The sequence below is a fragment of the Trichoplusia ni genome, chromosome 11 (assembly GCF_003590095.1).
Source record: "Trichoplusia ni isolate ovarian cell line Hi5 chromosome 11, tn1, whole genome shotgun sequence".
NCBI lineage: Eukaryota > Metazoa > Arthropoda > Insecta > Lepidoptera > Noctuidae > Trichoplusia > Trichoplusia ni.
Window position 1 is genome coordinate 10,491,415 of NC_039488.1, and position 19,483 is coordinate 10,510,897.

Below are 19,483 nucleotides of genomic sequence, written 5' to 3' on the forward strand. Positions count from 1 at the left end.
ATTTAAGTGGTCGTGGCTGATTTAAGTGTGTATCATACAAGTTACAATACATTTCTAAGTATGATATGCTACTTTTGTTATCAGACTTGTGTGATTTGATTCTCCAATCAATCAATATCAAAAAAAAAATCATTTATTCAAATTAGACCACTAAGTAGCACTTTTTGAAGGTCGGGTTACATTGGACAGCACCCAGTTTCGCCCACCCATCAATATATCCGAGTCAGGATTTCCTCATGTAAAAAGACAGAAAAACTATTTTGATTATTTTATCCGGACAAGCCTAGCCCAGCCTAGCCTTCTTATGAAGGCAGATTTTGTGAAAATGTTTAGATTTTGAAGTATTATGTCAAATACAATTTTGATCCAATCATTATACTTACAAACAGAAATCGCTCTCAGATGGAAGAAGATGAAGTCTTAAACACAATACGTTAGAAGTGAACGATAAAGGAACATCTTAAATCAAAGATTATTTTAGTTCATAAAACTGATGTAATTAATTTTGGGGAAGTAATTCTACCCATCCGGGCAATCGCAATTTCCTGGACCATTGTGCCTCAGACAAATTCAAACGACGACGTCATTATAAACTTAGATCTTAACGGAAATTGCTAGTAATAATCATAATATTAATTTTAAAATAATAGAAGAAAATGTTTTGCAAAGACTCGAAAGCCTCAAAATTATTTTACACTAAGCCGTAAACGTTAACGATAGCTCGGAACGGTGAAATAAAGTTTAAGGTTAATAACACTTCAATAAAATGTTGCACAAAATTAAGTCAAAGGGTCATAGAGCAACCGCCTAATATAAACATAATTCGAGCATCAAAGCAACCCTAAACTGCCGATATGGCCCATCCGACGCCAGCGGACTGTCAAAGCCCTAGCAGGTGAATTGAATCAGGGTCTCTTTGGACCAAAGGGACCGACCACTTAAACTTTGTACCCAGAATAATGGGTACGAAACCGCACGTTATGAACTTCCACTTGCCATTGCAATATGGCTGCGGACAATTCCATTTACGAATTTCAATGTGGAATTTTAGTCGATAGCTGATATAGTCAAATTTGCGCTAGCTTTTGTTTTTGTAGGCCAATTGTAAAATAGTTTTAAAATTATGATTCTATCGTGCGATCTGTGAATTTGATATTTTAAAGCTCAATTTAGATTGTAAATATTATATTTTGTGTGGGCGCTAAATTGAAATAAAAATATACATAGTGGTTATTGATATAACATGTTGTATTTTTTTCTGTAATAATTTTATGCTAATGTGTACACCAAAATGGAGACCTAATTTGTTTTCACTGTCTGTGTGTTGTGAAACGTAATAGCTAAAGGAAAAAATTGTATAGGCCCGACAGGGTCACAAATCTGACTTAAACTTGACGTCATTACATTTTTTAATTGAAACTTGGTATCCTGATAGTGCGTAACTACCATATTATTATGTATGCTTTGCCAATAACTACTCACACATTTTCCTGTTTCTGAATATCGGTTATATCTAAACCAACATCATGCTATCAAACTCTCAATCCGCAGTGTTTACCAAAATGGAATCGCTCCAACTAATGATGCGTTCAGCTCAATGAAGGGTAAACTGAAACAATAATTAAACTTTCAATTCGGCCAACAGTACAACCCTTACCACGATCACTTAAATCAGAACAAAAAGCGTGGTGGGAGCGCGAGATCGCTACGTATACTGTAGAGCGCTATCTCTCTTTGACTATAGCGATGATTTGGTGTAAGATCTTATAGTACAGGTAGAGAACAAACATACGGTCTGCAACTCATACGTAACTATTCGATATCGCTTAACGTTCAATGCTCGGGATTAAATAGATATCAGCGATACGATGGTGTATATCTCGTCTAGAGCTCGGTTTGATGCGGATATCGTTGAAATTGAAATGTACTGTTTTTGGAAGGTTGATTGTGTTTTGTTATTAGTTTTTATTTGAAATCTAAATGCTTTACTCATTTTCCCATACTCATTATGAAATTTCATAAATTCATTAAATATGATTTGAAAGTATTTTGTAAATAATTTAGTTTTGAAAGAAATTAAATTATTTACAAACATTTTTTAGTAACTTTTCTTTGGTGATGCTTTTTGTCGGCGAAAAAATAAAATACCACTTTAATATGAAGTAGTCAAAATCTTTTCACTACATGGATCCTCTAACTAAAAATTGGTATACCATATAAAAGCTTACATCATTCAACATTCACAATAACCCATTTTTTTATGAGAACGACACAATTATGTTCTTCCTTGAAAATCGCAAATACCATTGAATGACGTCGCCAACCTCTTCAATTACAAAACATTACATCTAGCTACTGACCAATGGAACTGAGAGTCTATCATTGAGAGGCGAGACAGTGCACGACATGGTGTAGAGCGGCATCTCTTTTCCACATCTGATATACCTAGTATTACTCATAGACGTGTGGTAGGCCCTAGGATGGAACGTATGTTAATAATAGATCGCAAAGGTATGTCATGGTTGGGAGACTAAGTTAAGCGCTACATTCTTTGTAATTTTGCACAAGAATGGACAAGTACTGCGAATCATGAAAATTGCTTGTATTGACGATAATTTTATGATTAGGTTCATGCAATTGTCTCTTGAAGCGTGTAGCAGAAGCGCAAGCAGACATAAACTAAACTATTATATGATTTCAATTTATATTATTTTTTATTTCATTTGCTGAAATAAGAATGTCTTCTGGATAAAATGTGTTATAAAAATTATTGTTTTCCTTAAACCGCTAACGCTATTTAAAAATGTTTTTTTTTTTGGGTTATGCTGAACCATTCATATTATTATAAATTGTTGGTTGATACAAATCTTCTTCTTAATACACTCTTTATAGAGGGCTTGTAGACATGAGTGATCTTGACTGTCGGAGACTGCCCAGTTTTGGATGAATGCTTAAACCAAACAAAACACATACAGCGACCAAAAAAATAACTTAACATCGCATGTCAACTAAGACCAGTACAAACATAAAACTCTCTTAAAATAAAAGTCACCACACGCAAAGCTGATCTCAATGTCAACCGCACTTGGCTCTATATTAATATTTCCTCTCGAGTGCGTCATGCATCAGGTCTTAGAAGCACTTCCAGTAATGGGAACTACCATTATAAATTTCCTACACTAAGAGCTTGTCAGTGTGAAAGGACATTGATATTTTTCCTTGAAATCAGTTGAGTATCAGGTTACGTAATAGCTGGTTTGACATACGTGGGGTGTTGTTCAGCAGTCTGTGGGTTTTTCTTGTAAAAACTGTTGTTATTTTTAGATGAAATGTTTTCGAAAAGTAGATGCACCTTATTGAGATAAATAAGGATTTTGTTTTGAGAGCGGAAAAAAAATGATTGTCCAAAGCTGAAACTTACAGGAAAAAACTATGTTGATAAAAATATCAACCAAATACCTATCTGTATTTCGACTCTATACGAAAAAATCACATCTCGCTGAAAACGTTATAAAATAAACTTAAGTCTATAAAATTTAAAATTGCACAATCAAAAACAACTTTAAAATAAAACCAATAAATAAACAACATCCATACATTTATCATCCAAAAATACAATAGAACGAATAGAACACCGAACTAGTAATTTCAGTTAGGAAAGAGCTTTTCAATACTATAAAATAAATCAGAGATTATTGAGGACATCTACAGTCGTTCTTCACACTCGATATAACATCAGCCAGCGAACTTCGGCCATTTGATAGCAGCTAACTTAGCGAAATATGTTTTTCTCACAGGAAAACATGTATTATTAACTTTCGAGCTGGATATAGGACTCTGTCTCGCGACGGTTTTTATAGCGACGGAGGTTTTGGATTACGTGAGTAGGTTTTGTATGTTTTTTGTTATTGGACTGATGGAATTATGGAAGAACAGACAGTTTTGCTAATAATTTTGCTGATAATTGACTGTTGAAGCAGTGGTTGAAAACCCACGGAAAGTCACGTGTCATGGTTTCGATCCTCGCGTAGGACAAGCGTTTGTGATGCTTGAATGCTTGTTCAGAGTCTTGGTTTATTTGTGCATGTGACTTGAATACAAGGATTAAATACATCCTTACAGCGTGAACCGTTGATGTAACAATGTCATGATAGAGTTGAAACGAAGCACATTACGTAAATTTTAAATATTTGATCTTTAGGATAATCACATAAAACAGATATTTCAGGCGAATGACATTTCTCAGTCTTTACGCTATCAAATGTAAAAATATCACATATAACTATACTGATAACTAGTTTTGTGGGACACTGTGTTACCTAATTGAAATTAACGTCAAGCATTTTATAACGAACACATAATAAAAAAATTGTCTCTTTCAAGTACCATAATTTACTCGATTCATTAAACTTTGTTTTCTCACAGATACCGCATTGTTTCGAACCTCTCACATTGTTTATTTTCATATTATACCTTTCTACCCTTGTATTAAAGGGTACTCATATACTTTTAATCCTTTAGCGGCTTTTCCCATTAAGCTTCATGTACAGATAGAAAATTCATCAGCGAAATAGAGTCTACAAACACCTCACCAAAAAAATGTAGAGTTGTTTTTCTAACTAGGAAGATATGAATATACTTGACTTCGAATTTAAATTTAAAACGCTAAGCTGTAACACAAATCAAGGTACTGAATACCTGACATCAGCTGAGCATAGATGAAATAAGAAGAAGATAAAAGGAAAGGTTTTTTGGCAGGTTTATTGGCCCATTCTGAGCAGTAACCGATGTATGTCGAAGACACTGGCTCCTGTAACACAGGCTTTAAGCCTTGCACAGGCGTCAGGGTTACATTTATGCTGAACTGTATTTTTATGTCAAAAAAAACTTTTTAATTTTAAATAGTAGCATAGCATAATTCAGTTCTTCGACTTCTGTTGCTGACGGTACCTATGAAATCGAAGAAAGGGTATTTCGGTGTAGCTGTGATTAATACTTTATGTGGCACTTTAGCTGAATGTGTTAATTTTCTGATTTCTAAATTTAATCTGAATGGGTTTGGGATTATGCGAATTTGGAATTTTCTCTATTAGATGAAATTTTACATGTTAGAAACTTTTTTGTAGCTCAGCCTAATTGAATTACCATAAAATGTTTCTTAATTTGCATTTCATTAGTATTACAGCGTATAATTATTGTAATAACATGTTCTAAAAACTCAGAAAAACGATGTAAAAGCGAGATACCTTAGAGTCTCTCTTCAAAAACTGCAATACTTTTTTTCAAAAATCAAAACAGTGATCTAAATTAAACACAAAATATAAGGCTACTCAGCAGCTCTTTTTAAGGATCAAAATATAATGGTCATCACCAAGATCCACTCATTTCCCAAGCGCTCTTATTGCAAGAGAAGAATCAGTAAAACCCAGTGAAAATCTAACTTTAAGCATAAGCTGTACATGGAATTTCAGTAATGCTGATGTGCTGATTAAAATTAATTAAAACAATTCAAATAGTCTTTTTGTGTAACCAAGTCTTAATAAATAACATTGCACTCAATATATTTTGTAGAAGATTAATAGATTATACTCATAGAGTATGCTTAGTGGTTACTTTATTCGTTTTTCCTTAACAAAAGCTCGCGAGCAAGAAACTAATAAATTACGGATTTCCATCCAATAAGTGGACACAACAGAAAGCAGAGATTACATAAAATCTTTTTCCATTAGCAAATAATCCTTATAAGATGATAGTACTTCACGACTTTTATAAAGCTTTTAATTTTTCTATCTTTATCCAATCGATGTGCTAAAGTTTGTTCAGATATCGTAAAATGAGTATGATTTTCCTGAACTTCAGATTTTTTACCATTGTGTACACCTAAATGATACATAAGTACTGTTCTTCAATCTAAACAAATTCTTCAACTGGAAAGCTGTGTTACGCCTTGAACTGGTTCAAACACCATTGACAAGACTCTTACATGTGTGTGAGATTGTGAGACTCTTACATCCAACGGTTGTCTGTAAAAGATTGCTCTTAGATCTTAGAGACCACCCATTGTTACCTGGTAACATATATTTTTGTCAAATCCTGTAATTACGTAGTATGCAATAAAGGATATTCTATTCTACTTTATTTTATATAAATCTCATTATATTCCTTTCCGTGATATTCCTAAGACCAAAGTACAAACCTACATCATTCATCCCTAGTACATAAGGAGAGACGATTTATGTGCATCTTGATTGAAACTATCTTCATTACTTGGCCTGTTTTCTCCATATCTGAATGCCTTTATCGACGTGAGCACTTATTCCCAGCGCCAAGGGTGAGGGGGAGGCTTGCTAGAATGATAATAGCCTGATTAAGAAAGGTCACGTCTCTTTGCCCTGTTTTGTTCTCTCCAAGCGAGAAACATAAAAACAAACACTCGGATTTTTTGTGAATTATTCGAGTGTTTCAGTGTTCAAACAATTTAATGTGAGGACTGTTTTGTTTGTGCTTTTTTTGTTAATATTTCAAGGTGAATGGCCCGTTTGAAGGTGTTGCTTATGTTAGTTAGTGTTGGGTAGACAATTTTTTTTGTGTCTATAAAGCAAATGCAATCCTACAATCAATAATTTTGACAGCACGGATAGCCTAGTGATAAAGGTCATATCGACAAACTTTTTAAATTATGTGCTATCGTTACTGAAAGCAACTCCAATAAAATGAGTTGTATGCATCGTTTAGTTAGTCACCAATTTTATTTAAGTAAGCTGAAACCGATAGACTTAAAGCTAACTGCAACCTAGGTAGGGTAAGGCACCAGTACAACACCATAACACATTAGTAGCCATAATTCATAGTATCAAATCACTAATACCGACATTGGAAAAAACGTTTCTCAAAGCCTATCTGACAACTCAGCCTAACCAGTAAATTACCTTCAGACTGAACATTTTCTTCTGAAAACCTCATCGAATATCCATCAATTTTAATATCATGTGTCGGAAACTGGTAAAACAATCGTTCATATACTTCTAGAAGGCTCCTGAATAGTAAATTCTTATTTAAGTTGCCATTCCTTCGAAACTTTGAGTCGCTGAACAAAACTTAAGGCTGTTGGGAAAAGGAGGATAATATTTGTTTATTTTGGTCGCAACCTTCTTGGACAGAACATTTCATTATAGCTATGTATATAGAGAGTTAAATGAATAAGGTAAATATCCTGTTTGGCCTTATGAATCTTGGCATTATTTTCTGGACTTTCTTTTAAAAGTAATTTAGTACAGGGGGCTTTTGTGTGAACTATAATAAAACAGTTTGTAATTTGTTTCCTTTGCATGATCTTTAACAAAATTGAAAATAGTAAAAAAGGATTCACAAATAGAACCACGTTACCAAAAATAAGTCCTATTTTTTATAAACTTAACGCGCGGCAATTTTCGAAACAAAACGTGGAAATACGATTCCTCAGTCACGCGTCACTATGAAAACAAAAACACAACACGCAAAAACTTCCTGAAATATTAAACAACAATTTGCCAAAATGCATTAATTTATAAACAGTTAATGGTATGTCAAACTGACGTTAGATAAACATAGGTAACGTCAGCTGTCAATGTCAGCGTGACGTGTTGGCGTAACGGTATTTGATTCGGTATCAAATGCCAATCATAGGCCTCCTTACCTGAAATTGTGTTACGGTTGCTTGTTCAGCAAATTCGGGTCGAATTTATCCTGTACCTACCTATTTTTATATGAAGTAGCGGCAACTTAAAATGGTTTTACGTGTTTTTCTAGAGAATTGTACTGTTGAACCTACATGTGTGAAAACTTTTTGGACACTTAGGCTTGATTTATAATTCTAATATGAATGTATTCTAAACTAAATTCTAGATGAGTTTGATTTAAAATACAACCTTTTGAACATCTTGATTTACTTTTGTTTTTTTTTCGTACAATAGATTAATAAGCGTTCTATTTTTAAAAGTGTTGTATTTTTTCTAGTCCACATTTTCTTTTAATGCCAGCTAGGATTACAGCTTCATAAACCTTTTTGTTTTATTTTTATGTCGGACCTACTTTTGTTTAGTTTTTCTCCAAGGAGTCGGCAACGAGGATTTGTCACGACAAAAGTTCCGAGAATTCATGTTTATTCTGTTTACTTATTATGTAACAAAGTTAATGGATTTACTTCAAAACTGACAAGATCTTTGGACAAAACAAAATGTTTTATAGGATATTTTTTTGTTGAAGAATTTTGATACGTTGTGTAAATTGTTTAATATTCTGTTATCTGCATAAACACATTTTGTGTCACTGAGCTTACGAAGTATATAAATTGTTTAACTGAAGATTGTTTCTATAAGCATTACTTAAATTTATTTTTTTCTGTAAAGTTTCTACTCAGAAACCTGTCAATTGATATAAGTACGAAATTTCGTAATACTCAACCTTCCCCGGCAACTGTCAACAAATAAGGTAAAGCAACCAAAACAGAAAGAATAAAATTCCCTTTGACTTCGTTAAAGCAAGTAAATAATAATTAATTTGCAAGTTAATTAAATCATTTCGTCTCAATTAACATAGTAATTAATTATTGGTAGGTAAATAAAACCGCAAGCCTCCGCTTTCGCAGAATAAATACAATTTATTTTTTGTGCTTACTATCTACGAGTAGCATTTGTTATTGATAACTTTATTGAGCGGCCATTCTGTATTTGTAGTTATAATCATTACTAATCCGTCAGTATATTTAAGGTGTAGGAATCTATCTGTGTAATATGTTTTATATCAGGTCTGGCCCATAATAGTGAAGTACTTGTACCATTTGTCCAAAAGTACCTATTCCGAACTGTAAAATACGCTACTAAAAATTACAATAAAAATCCCAACTCCATCAAAACGAACCTTATTCTCAACGAACGAACGAACTCTCACGAACTAGAAGATTCGCAAACAAAGTACAAATCACATCAGAAATCATTGACCATAACAATGATCCCGAAATCGGACGGAGAACCTTACCAGTACCACTGAAAGCAATACGGTTACAACTGTGTAAAGGAGATGCCGCTACGACGTGTAATGCGCCGTCCCTTTTCCACAACGGCAATGATCCTGATTGGAGTTCCATGGTAGACCCGCAGTGATCCCAAAATAGGACCAAATCTTCGACCTTTATAGTAATGGGGGGCGAATCGTGTGAATTAATTAATTCGTATGGTAAGACCCACTAATGGAGTTTTGTTGTGATTCCGAAGGCTGTTTCCGAACGGCCGGCGACCGTAATGGTTCTATGTAATTAGAAATGGGAAGAAATGTCAGGTTGATTGGATTATATATGCTTTTGTTCCTGTAAGGGTCGGCATCAGGTACGGAGATTTGAGATGGAGTGTTGTTTATTGATTTAAGATGGGTGTTGATGGAAAATAGTCAAATTGGATGGGTATGTTGAAAGTATCACAAAAATATTTTGCATTTCGTCCTCTTTGTCTCTCCTGAAGTTTGCGTTCCCGACATCGTTCACAATGATCTTTAACTATAGAATGCAATGATATATTAAGTATTAACATTTTTTTGCATTCTGAGTACAAATTATCATACCAACCTGCGTACAAATAAACTTTTGCAGCATGCAGTTCTTGTATGCAAAATACTATTTAAAAAAATAAACTCGAAAGTTTTATGTTTTTCCTCTTTCACGAAAAACCACTGAACGGATTTAGACGAAACTTGTTACACAGATAGTTTATAACCAGAATTAATAGGTATATATTATAATATAATAGCTTTTATCTCGACTATATGTTCCCATAGGATCACTTTCGGTTTGTAGCCTGCCTGCTACAAATCTAAAGTGATCCTATCTGTGGTCTATATTGGATTAAAAACAACAAAACCGCTATACCCTTAACCAGCATTCAACAATCACTCACGTACTCTACTTTCGTAGAACAATGGCGTCCTCTGACGTCATAACTCATGGCTAATGATGGAACACGTCACCGCTATGACAGATAGCATCATCGATACTGCCTTGAGCATTAGAGACCTTCAATTTCTCCTTTAAGTAGAACTGTTGTAACTGTGGGAAAGAGACCATGCTCTACGAAGTGCAATGCTCTATGCTCTATCTCGCTTCCACGATTGCAATATTCATACTTCAAAAGGTGTTAGCGAGTTTTGATCGTTTTGTTTGAAGACTTGATTGAAGATTGTCTAACGTGCTAGGTAGAAAGGTTTTACAGGATTATGGTAACTATGAATATTGCATTAGGACTCAGTATTCTGTGAAGTGATGTTTTGGTCAACGAACTTCTATTGAGTAGTGTTAACTTTATAGTGTCATGTTCAAATGTTAATAAGCTTTAAGAAGAATTTAATAACATTTGATGTTGAACTCGAAAAAGAAACTACAAGGTAATTTGTATGTCAACAGATTTGTGTAACTTTGTTATTAAACTCAACCATTATCAAACCATAAGTATAAAGTTCGAAAATGATTCATAATTAGATGATTGAACAGTATACTTACGGATTGGCCTCCTAGTTTCGAACACAACCTAATTTTATTAGGAAACATGTAGCTTAAAATACACGAATGTGTTTTTTTATAAATTATTGACGAATTAAATAGACCGTTAATACATTAACATCAGATTTAAATAACATTAAAAACCTCCATATTTAATTGTTTGCAAATTTGATGAGTACTGTCGAGGCACGTCAAATGTGATAACAAATTATTGCATTGATCATCAACCAGCTCGCAGAGGGCAGGCGATTTTAGATTCCAATATTTGGAATCCAGGTTTCCCCACGATTTTCTTCAATTGTGTCTAAGACTGAAAAAGTTAAAAATCATATAACTTTGAGAGGATTACATAGCTATTCATTTAAATAGTTTTTTTTTTATTATTTATTCAAATCTTTTTATTTATTTATATTAGTTTTTTTATTTATGTTGTTATCGAACCTGCACCTAGGGTATCCATACAAAGAACCGCAAGGCTACCACGACTTTTCGTCAAGATAATATTAATTATAATTAATCATTAATAAGACACCGACTGTACATTTTGTTTGTCGTAGCATCCAATCGAAATTAATTATATTTAGCCCGGTATAATCTGTATTTGTTTACTTATTCATGAAGTAGGTCACGTTTATCATTCAAACATAATATTTGTATATTAATATTAACGTGTGAAGAGTGATTGGGTTTATGCATTAATATAATTTAATTAACTATAGATGAGTTCAGTGTACAGACATAATGCGAGCTAAACACTTAAAAAAAGTATATTTTACAGTTCCTTTTTGAAATTAATTTAAATTTCAATTTAGATAATTGGCAATCAATCTTCAATGCATAACGCAGCGTAGAGCACCGTCTCTCAAACTTAAAAGAAAACGACTGCCGCAATACGGATTTAATTCTTATATCGCGAAAACATCCACAATCAGTACCGGTGTTTATAGATCACACAATTGCTTGTCCTATGCAGGGATCAAACCCACGACTCGACACGAGTTTGGCTTGGTGACCTATACCGCTCCGAAATCCATACAGTAAAATTTACAATTTAACTTTGAAACGTGGTGGTAGCTTAAAAATCAAGCACTATAACAATGCCCATTACCATAATACCATACCTATATAAAATGAACAATTTCCACTCAACATAACCTCAAGCATTTACGACACAATAAATTCTGTGACATTAAGATAAGTACAGACCTTTCATTAAGTCTAACACACGCATATGATTCCGAATTGATTTATATATCATCCGTTATACCCACATACACGCCCACGTACCCATCTTCATTAATATTTGCGTGGAATGGTTGTATAATCTATATCGAAGAGTTTGTTTGTTTGTTTGAACGCGCTAATCTCAGGAACTATTGGTCCAAATTGAAAAACTATTTTTGTGTTGAATAGACCATTCATCGACGAAGGTTATAGGCTATATAGGCTATATATATATATATATATATATATATATACCATCACGCTGCGACTAATAGGAGCGAAGATATAATGGAAAATGTGGCAAAAACGGAGAAAAATATCCATCTTCTAACCACGCGGACAAAGTCGGGGGTAACAGCTAGTAAATGTATAATAAAGATTGCTTTTAGATTCATACATTGAAGTTAGGTGTTTCAAAAATAGCTAAGATAGGTCGGGTCCTATTGGAGAACCTATTGATTTATTTTTAAAACAACAAAACAGACTCCTAACACTCAGACTGTCTATATTTGTAACATCCATTTAAAACACAGAAATAGCGACTGAAAAGGTCAGAGTCACGAAATAACTTTACCGCAGCACAAACACAACAATCCCATTATTTTTAGCAGATATAAGGCAAAGGTTAAAAAAGTACAATCATCAAAATAAACATCACTGTGCCTGTACTATGAACTCTTACAAAACAATTGTTAAATTAGTGTGCGGCGCATTACCTAGCGCATAGTCTTGTCTTGCTCCCACAACAGTAATAGCCGGGCTTTGAGATCTCGTAGTGAGGGGCTGAAGTCGTTTTCCACGCTATCTTTGGGGCGCACCTATACTGCCGATTAAAATTGTTTACGTTGCTAATGAAACATGGTAACGTGACGCGGTCAATGCTACGTCATAATTAAAATTCCGCTAAAAACCTTAGGGTGCGCCATGTATTAACTATGCTAAAAGATTTTCAGTAATTAAATTCTGACTGTTATAGCTTCAGCAACGTATTGAAGCTCCCTAGAGTGATATGATAGCATAATAATAGCTTTTAAATGATCACGTTGAGTAATTTTTTTTTATTAGGAGTAAAAATAAAAACCAGCATACATGTTATGTTATGATAATGTGACATTTAAATTTTATCACCTTTTAAAAAGATCCAATTCTTTTCCAATTTTTTTCGTATTCTATTATTTTTATAGAAGACCAAAACAACCAGAAAAAATAATGAATTATTATAACAAACACACTTGAGGAAAATATAGGTAGAACTCCCTCCATATTCCTGACACTAAACACCTTTCCATGACCAATACGCAAGCCTACAGGTGATAAATTGATCACACCAGATACCCAAACAAAACAGATCCACAGCCAATATGTTAAATAGTCAGGCAACGTCAATTAGAACCTCCTCAAACATTTCAAAGCGTCCATAACACTTGGGAGGGCAGGTAGCGGGCCTCCATTGTGTCCTAAGCGTTTACGAAGCCATTGTCCAAGACAAAGACGATTCAGACCACTACATCGGACATCAAGCAGCAAACAATACTACCTATTACTTCTATTATGATGGCTGTTGGTGGGGACAAGTCGGATTTACATTAGAATTAAAGATTCATAAATATGGAAGGCGATTGGTCGAGGGTTGAGTCTGAAATATTGTGACAATATATGACACTAGCTGTTCTCGCGACTTCATCCCCGTATATTTAAACAAATATTTTTTTTAATTGTTATTGAAATAAAATTGATCGCAGTGACAGAAAATTTTATTAGTTTACTTAGATTCAGTATTATTATGTATCGAGCTTGAATGAGTTAGATCCACTAATGCATGTTTTTGATGTGAGTATTTTTGTGCATAATGACTTGAATGTTTGTGAAACACCATGCTTACTGCCTAGATCAAAAGTACTGTAAGGCACATTATATTTATAGATTGAAAATGTTAGATAAGCCGTCCGAAATTAGCTATAAAGACATGTACAATTTTAGCACGTTTCTTTCCACAAACCAAACAGTATTTTGTATGTTTTGATTTTTAGTCCCATGTTTGTCTAGAAGAACTACTTGTAAGTGTATCAATAAACCTGTACTAAACTCTTCTTCTCAACTCTATTGAACCCCCTGAAGTTATCTACCTACCTTACCCATTAAACGAGCTTCGATGGCTGTTTTACTGTATTTTGACACAATATCATGTAAAACAGCGTACTAAAGATCGATGATGTTCGTCTTACATCGTAAAACTGCAGTCTTTATCCAAAAATACACCCAAACATCTATCGAAGACAACTAAAGAAAGGTACAAATTTTATGACCCCTACTTAGTTTAAAATGCATTAAAACAAAAGTAGTATGATAAGCCGACCACGACGTGTTGGGCACGTAATAAAATGTCGAATAAATTGTATTGATGAGTTTAATTTTTTTGGGGCTGGCTCTACTAGATAACTTTTGCTGAACCTCTTATCAGTAAAGTTTTATCTATTAAGCTAAAATGTTTCAAAATGTAAATAAGTTACATTGTTCTGCTATTCTTGAATTATAGCAAATCTAACGAACAGAAAATTCGTACAAATGGAAGTTAGTAAATTTCCCCACTTTTAATATCAGTAAAACATAAACATATAAATCTCGAAGTGGTTCCTGATGCTTAATGGGACAGTCTTATACAATATCGAATTTCCCTATTGTCGACTTCGGAGGGGAGACAAGAACCAACGCATTTTTTCGTAGCTCATTTATTCCCAATTTGCAATAGCTATTTATAACAACTCGACGGAATAATATAGGGGAAGAGTGAAGTATTTATTTATTCGGGAGCGTTTATTTATTAAAGGTCGCAGGCATGCTTATGACGTCATATTTTAGCTTTCAAAGCAGTAAACGCTTTCGTGAATATAAAATGAAATGGTACTAATGAACTCGGTAAGATCTCAGTCAACTTAACCCTCATTAAGTGATTAAATATTAATTACCACGTATCACTGCATCCGTATGATAATCTAACAGTTCAATTGGAGTTAGGAACAGTCGTCACAAAGTTGCGTTATCTTCGACGATGAGCTCTTGAATGTTGATTACCTTGCCGACTCCCTCAAATGAACTGAAACGAGTCGGTGTGGAGTGGATCGGGGCTATCGGAGTTTGTCCCATCTCCGGAGTGTCATTAGTTAATGTTGCGGCCAGTTCCTACAGAGATTTAATCTGGCCGCAGTCTGAGATCAGTCGATTCGCCCCCGCTTCCTCACCGCGCGATCTTATCGCATCGTCATTACCGTTTCGGTGCCGATAACACTCCCTCCGTATATCGCTACCGAGAAAGAGATTACAACAACTCTATTACTTCGAACTTTTATTACTATCAAGTAAGTCTTTGAAATTCTAAATTCGGTAGCCACTCATTAATACCAGCCATTAAACCCGTTCCATTACATGGTCAAGCGAGAGCATATCAGTGTATCGCGACCGCAACGGGCGTATGAAACGAAACAATTAACACATTCCATCCACAAATCTGGCGGGGCAAACCGACCGTGCGTTAATTTAAAACGAGGTAGCATGTTTTAAATTACGATTGTGCTGCATTAAGCTTGGAGAGGAAAATATTTGGAAACAAGGAGGCGTGCCGCCTTGGGGTTAGATCCCCTCTGAATAGAAATAGTTTCCGGGCCTGTCGTGGAATTACGACCGGCGCTCGGGTCAACGGAATGAATTTTGATTTTGCTTTTTCTATCGAACCGGAGCCAGATTATTGTGCTTCGTGTCCGCACCCTTCGTAAGTTTACTTATGCAAACCTGCCTGGCCCACCTGGCCCAGTGCTTGTATAAATTTGAATATTTATAAGTACCCCGCCGACCTTTAGAATTTTTATGACACTGCGAATTTGATACTACGTAAAAAAATATTCTGTAATTTTCCTTATTCTTCAATTATTTTCCTTTAGCGTGGAGTCTTGAGCTTTTTACCAAATTTGTTTTTCATAAGTAAGCTAAGAGGAAATTCAGCGATTCTCATAATGTTTTCGATGTTCGCTTAAAATACAGGAGCTCAAGAGTGTGCTCGAGTTATGTTCAGTGTTGCAAAACATTACGCCTTATAGACTCGGAGAAGGGAAGAGGATATCATACAAATTACTTTCATTTCAAAAATAATTGCCATCGTCATAAATAAATCGTTGTTAGTGTTTCTTAATAACAGTTATTGTAATTGGCATGCAAATTTGAAATAGCTACTCGGTGGAACTGAAACGTAAACACAACCGTATTAAATTTAAAACATTGCTTTAGGCTGGAGCAACTTTTCCCCCGCACCAAAAACGAAACAAGGCTAATGCTTTAATCGTGTTATTAGATATTGTACATTCACGATACAAAAAATCTAAATAATCAGATTACGAACACACATAAAAGTAATACTTCGAAACTTTTTATGGCGCGGAAGTGTACAATAAAAACTCAAACATCGTTGTTCGTATTCGGTAAAGAGTTGGCTCGTAAACAAGTAATAAATGTCTAGTATTTCATTTTGAAAAGGGGACTCATTCTCTAAAAACAGTATATTTACTTGTAAAAATATCAGAACGTCCAAGGTTTATTGTTTTCCTGCTAATTGTCGAATTTTATGTTTGCGTGAGCAGTGACGTTTACTATGTTGTAAAAGCGGCCCGAATGTTTTAGGTAAATTAAGGAGTCAATTTTATGGCTGCGGTTTTGTGTAGATAAATTATTTTCGTACTAAAAGTCGTTTAGCACAAATTAAACAACACACAACACTCCCCTAAAGATTTGCGCTGACAATTGCTGGTGGAGAAATAAATGCTGCTGTTGAAGAACGTAAAAGAGAGATTTGGCGTTTAGATTCTTCTCTTGACAAGAATCATGTGTCCATAACTACATAAATGAACACGCGTGAAACTGCGGGAAACAACTAGTGTTTGATAATTATTTGAACCTACCTAATTAAGTCTTAAGGTTTAAGTTTCAATTACATTTGTCATCGTTGTAAGTATCAACCCTCAAAATGTTTTAGGTGCAGTACCAAAGTAATAATATTTCTGAAACACCCCTCATACCAATACGAAAAAATACAGTTTTACATTCCTCCAGCATTTTGCAAACGTCGCCGTCGCCTCCGATGCCTCTAACGTTATTTATCCAGATCGTCTCGTATCTAAAAGCGACTAGACACAAAATGTCTAACAAATTCACATTTCCAGGAAAACGGGCATTCCCGTACCAGTGTCGACAGCGAAACACATTTCTCGAAGTATATTCGGAGCTGGTTGTAACTACGTATGGGTTTGTTAGTGGATCGGGATCAAAGTGGCGACTGGACATGTTCGTCACCTACGTTTTTGTTTTGTTACATCCTAGTACTTCATGCTAACTAGTATTTTGTCCTGTACTGTAGATTCGGTTAGAAACGCTTTATGAACTTTTAAATCTAGAAATAATTTTTTAGTATGACAATTCGGAAACTGCCAAACCTGGAAGAACTTTTTTGGTGTGCATAAATATTTAAAGGTTTCATATCTGATCAGTTCTATGATGGATGTCATAAATATAAATGATTTGTGAAATGAAATGAAATCATAAATTCTGTAAGTAGGATATACAAATATTGGATACTTTTATGTTTTTTTAGCGCCTACACTGGAATGGACATTTCCTATATGACTACTCTAAGAAGAAATGTCGAAACAAACTCTGGATTTGAACTGCATGTTTAGGTTCTATTTTTGTCTTTAAGGGTAAAATTAATGCTACAAGCAAGATTAAAAAAAATGATTGTGGAAGGGAAAAACCGTTTAACACAGCGTATTACACTGTCTAATTTTCACAGTGACTACAACCTTATTTTGTTCACGTTCACGAAATAGATTTCACATTAATATCATCAGATAGGCAACCAAACTAATTCAAATTGACAACCGTATAATATATACAAATCAGGATCAGATTATGCAAGAGAATACGAGATCACAAATAAACCGCGTAAGGGACGATCGTAAATCCTCTAACAATAAAAACAATATTATGACGTCACCATAAAATGTTTACTGCTGTCGCCATGAGGGATGACAATATTTGTTTAACAACAAACAACGGATAAATCGGGCCTCTATTCTTAGAATACTCGATAAATTAAATAGGAGAGCTGATAAGTATGTAAAGAGTGAAATTCATATATAACATAAACTATGTTTGATTTAATTCAAGAATATGATTTCAAGAGAAACCTGAATTCCTAATATATACTTACCAGATTAGACATTACATTTTTTTTCTTAGTGTTAAAGGCGCCTTTTCGCTTTCACAGTAGTCTTTCTAAAGAAGTGGGAGCAGGTGTGACGCACATTTTTTTAAGTTTTTCTCCTTTCGGGGTAGTAAAATTGAGGAAGAATGACTGAATGCCTGCCTATGAACATTCACAAATATATCCTTCCTTACTTTCCTTCCTTTAATACAACAATCTAATAAAAATCGCTTAATCCGCTCCAATTATGAATGATAACGAGGAAGGCTAGTGAGTTACTTATACTGTGTGAAGTGATCAAGCTCATTTTTGCCAGAAAACTATACTTTTACCTAGTCCCATCAACAAAACCAGCTTAAAAGATATTCAAAAGCCTTAAATAACCCCTATTATAAAAACAAAAGCGGGATAACATAATTCTAGAAACCAGTTACCATATATCCCCGCCATATATATAATACACAACGTGATTTTCGAAATTCAAATTCCATTTACGGGTTTGTACAAATTGGTCAGGCTGTCCGCAAACACGGCGAGCGATGTACACTACATTACTGGTATCCGTTTACTAATTTGACTGCATCGTGGATGGAATCATTGTTGTTACTAGAATTAGTTATTTGCGTTTATAATATGTTGTATGGTGGTAACAATTCTTGTAATGTTCAGTTTTAATGGAACAAATTCTAAGTAATTTTCTTTAGATTTTATAGAAGTTTTTTGATAAAGTAAAGTAAGGTTGAGTTATTACAATTCTATGGGCGTAATAATCTCTTGTTTTGCTTTTAAAACGCATTTACGAAACCATATTTTTCCCTTATTTAATAGATATTATTAACGAAAAAAAAAAAAATGCTTAAATACCAAAAAGGGTCCCAAATTCATGAATTACTGAACTAAAATACATTCGGGTACCTGTTGTCTAAAATACCGTTATTCTGATTTGCTTTTAACAAAGTTTGCGTACAAAAAATACTGCGTAAATGTTATCGAAATTCAACTAGCAGTGGGATGCTCAGTGAGGAGGCAACGTAGTTATTAAGTTTCGTACGGTGACTGACAAATACCGAAAGCCAAATTCCGGTCCCCAAATATTGCAGCCTATATGCCTCTGAAGTATTTATAGGGACGCGAAACGTTGACTTCCAATAAACATAAGCTTGAGAAGTGAGGAGAACTGCCTTAGACCAATATTTTTTGTATAAGTTTTGAAAAATAAACTGGGAATTAAGGATGACCAATGCGTGATCGACTATTGATTTAAAAAAATCTACTGTTCCAGTTCTGTTCTAGTATTGTATGTTTTTTAACAACCTTGAATAACCCACAGCTGGGCATAATTCTCCCTTTGATTATACCATTCCTCTCTGCTTCTTGCATTAGTTTGTTTTTCGTTTCTTCGGTTATTATTTTCATGTATTTATGAAAAAAGTCCAATTCAGATTAAATTAAAAGGTATCTGAAGATAGCATTTTAGTATAATTACC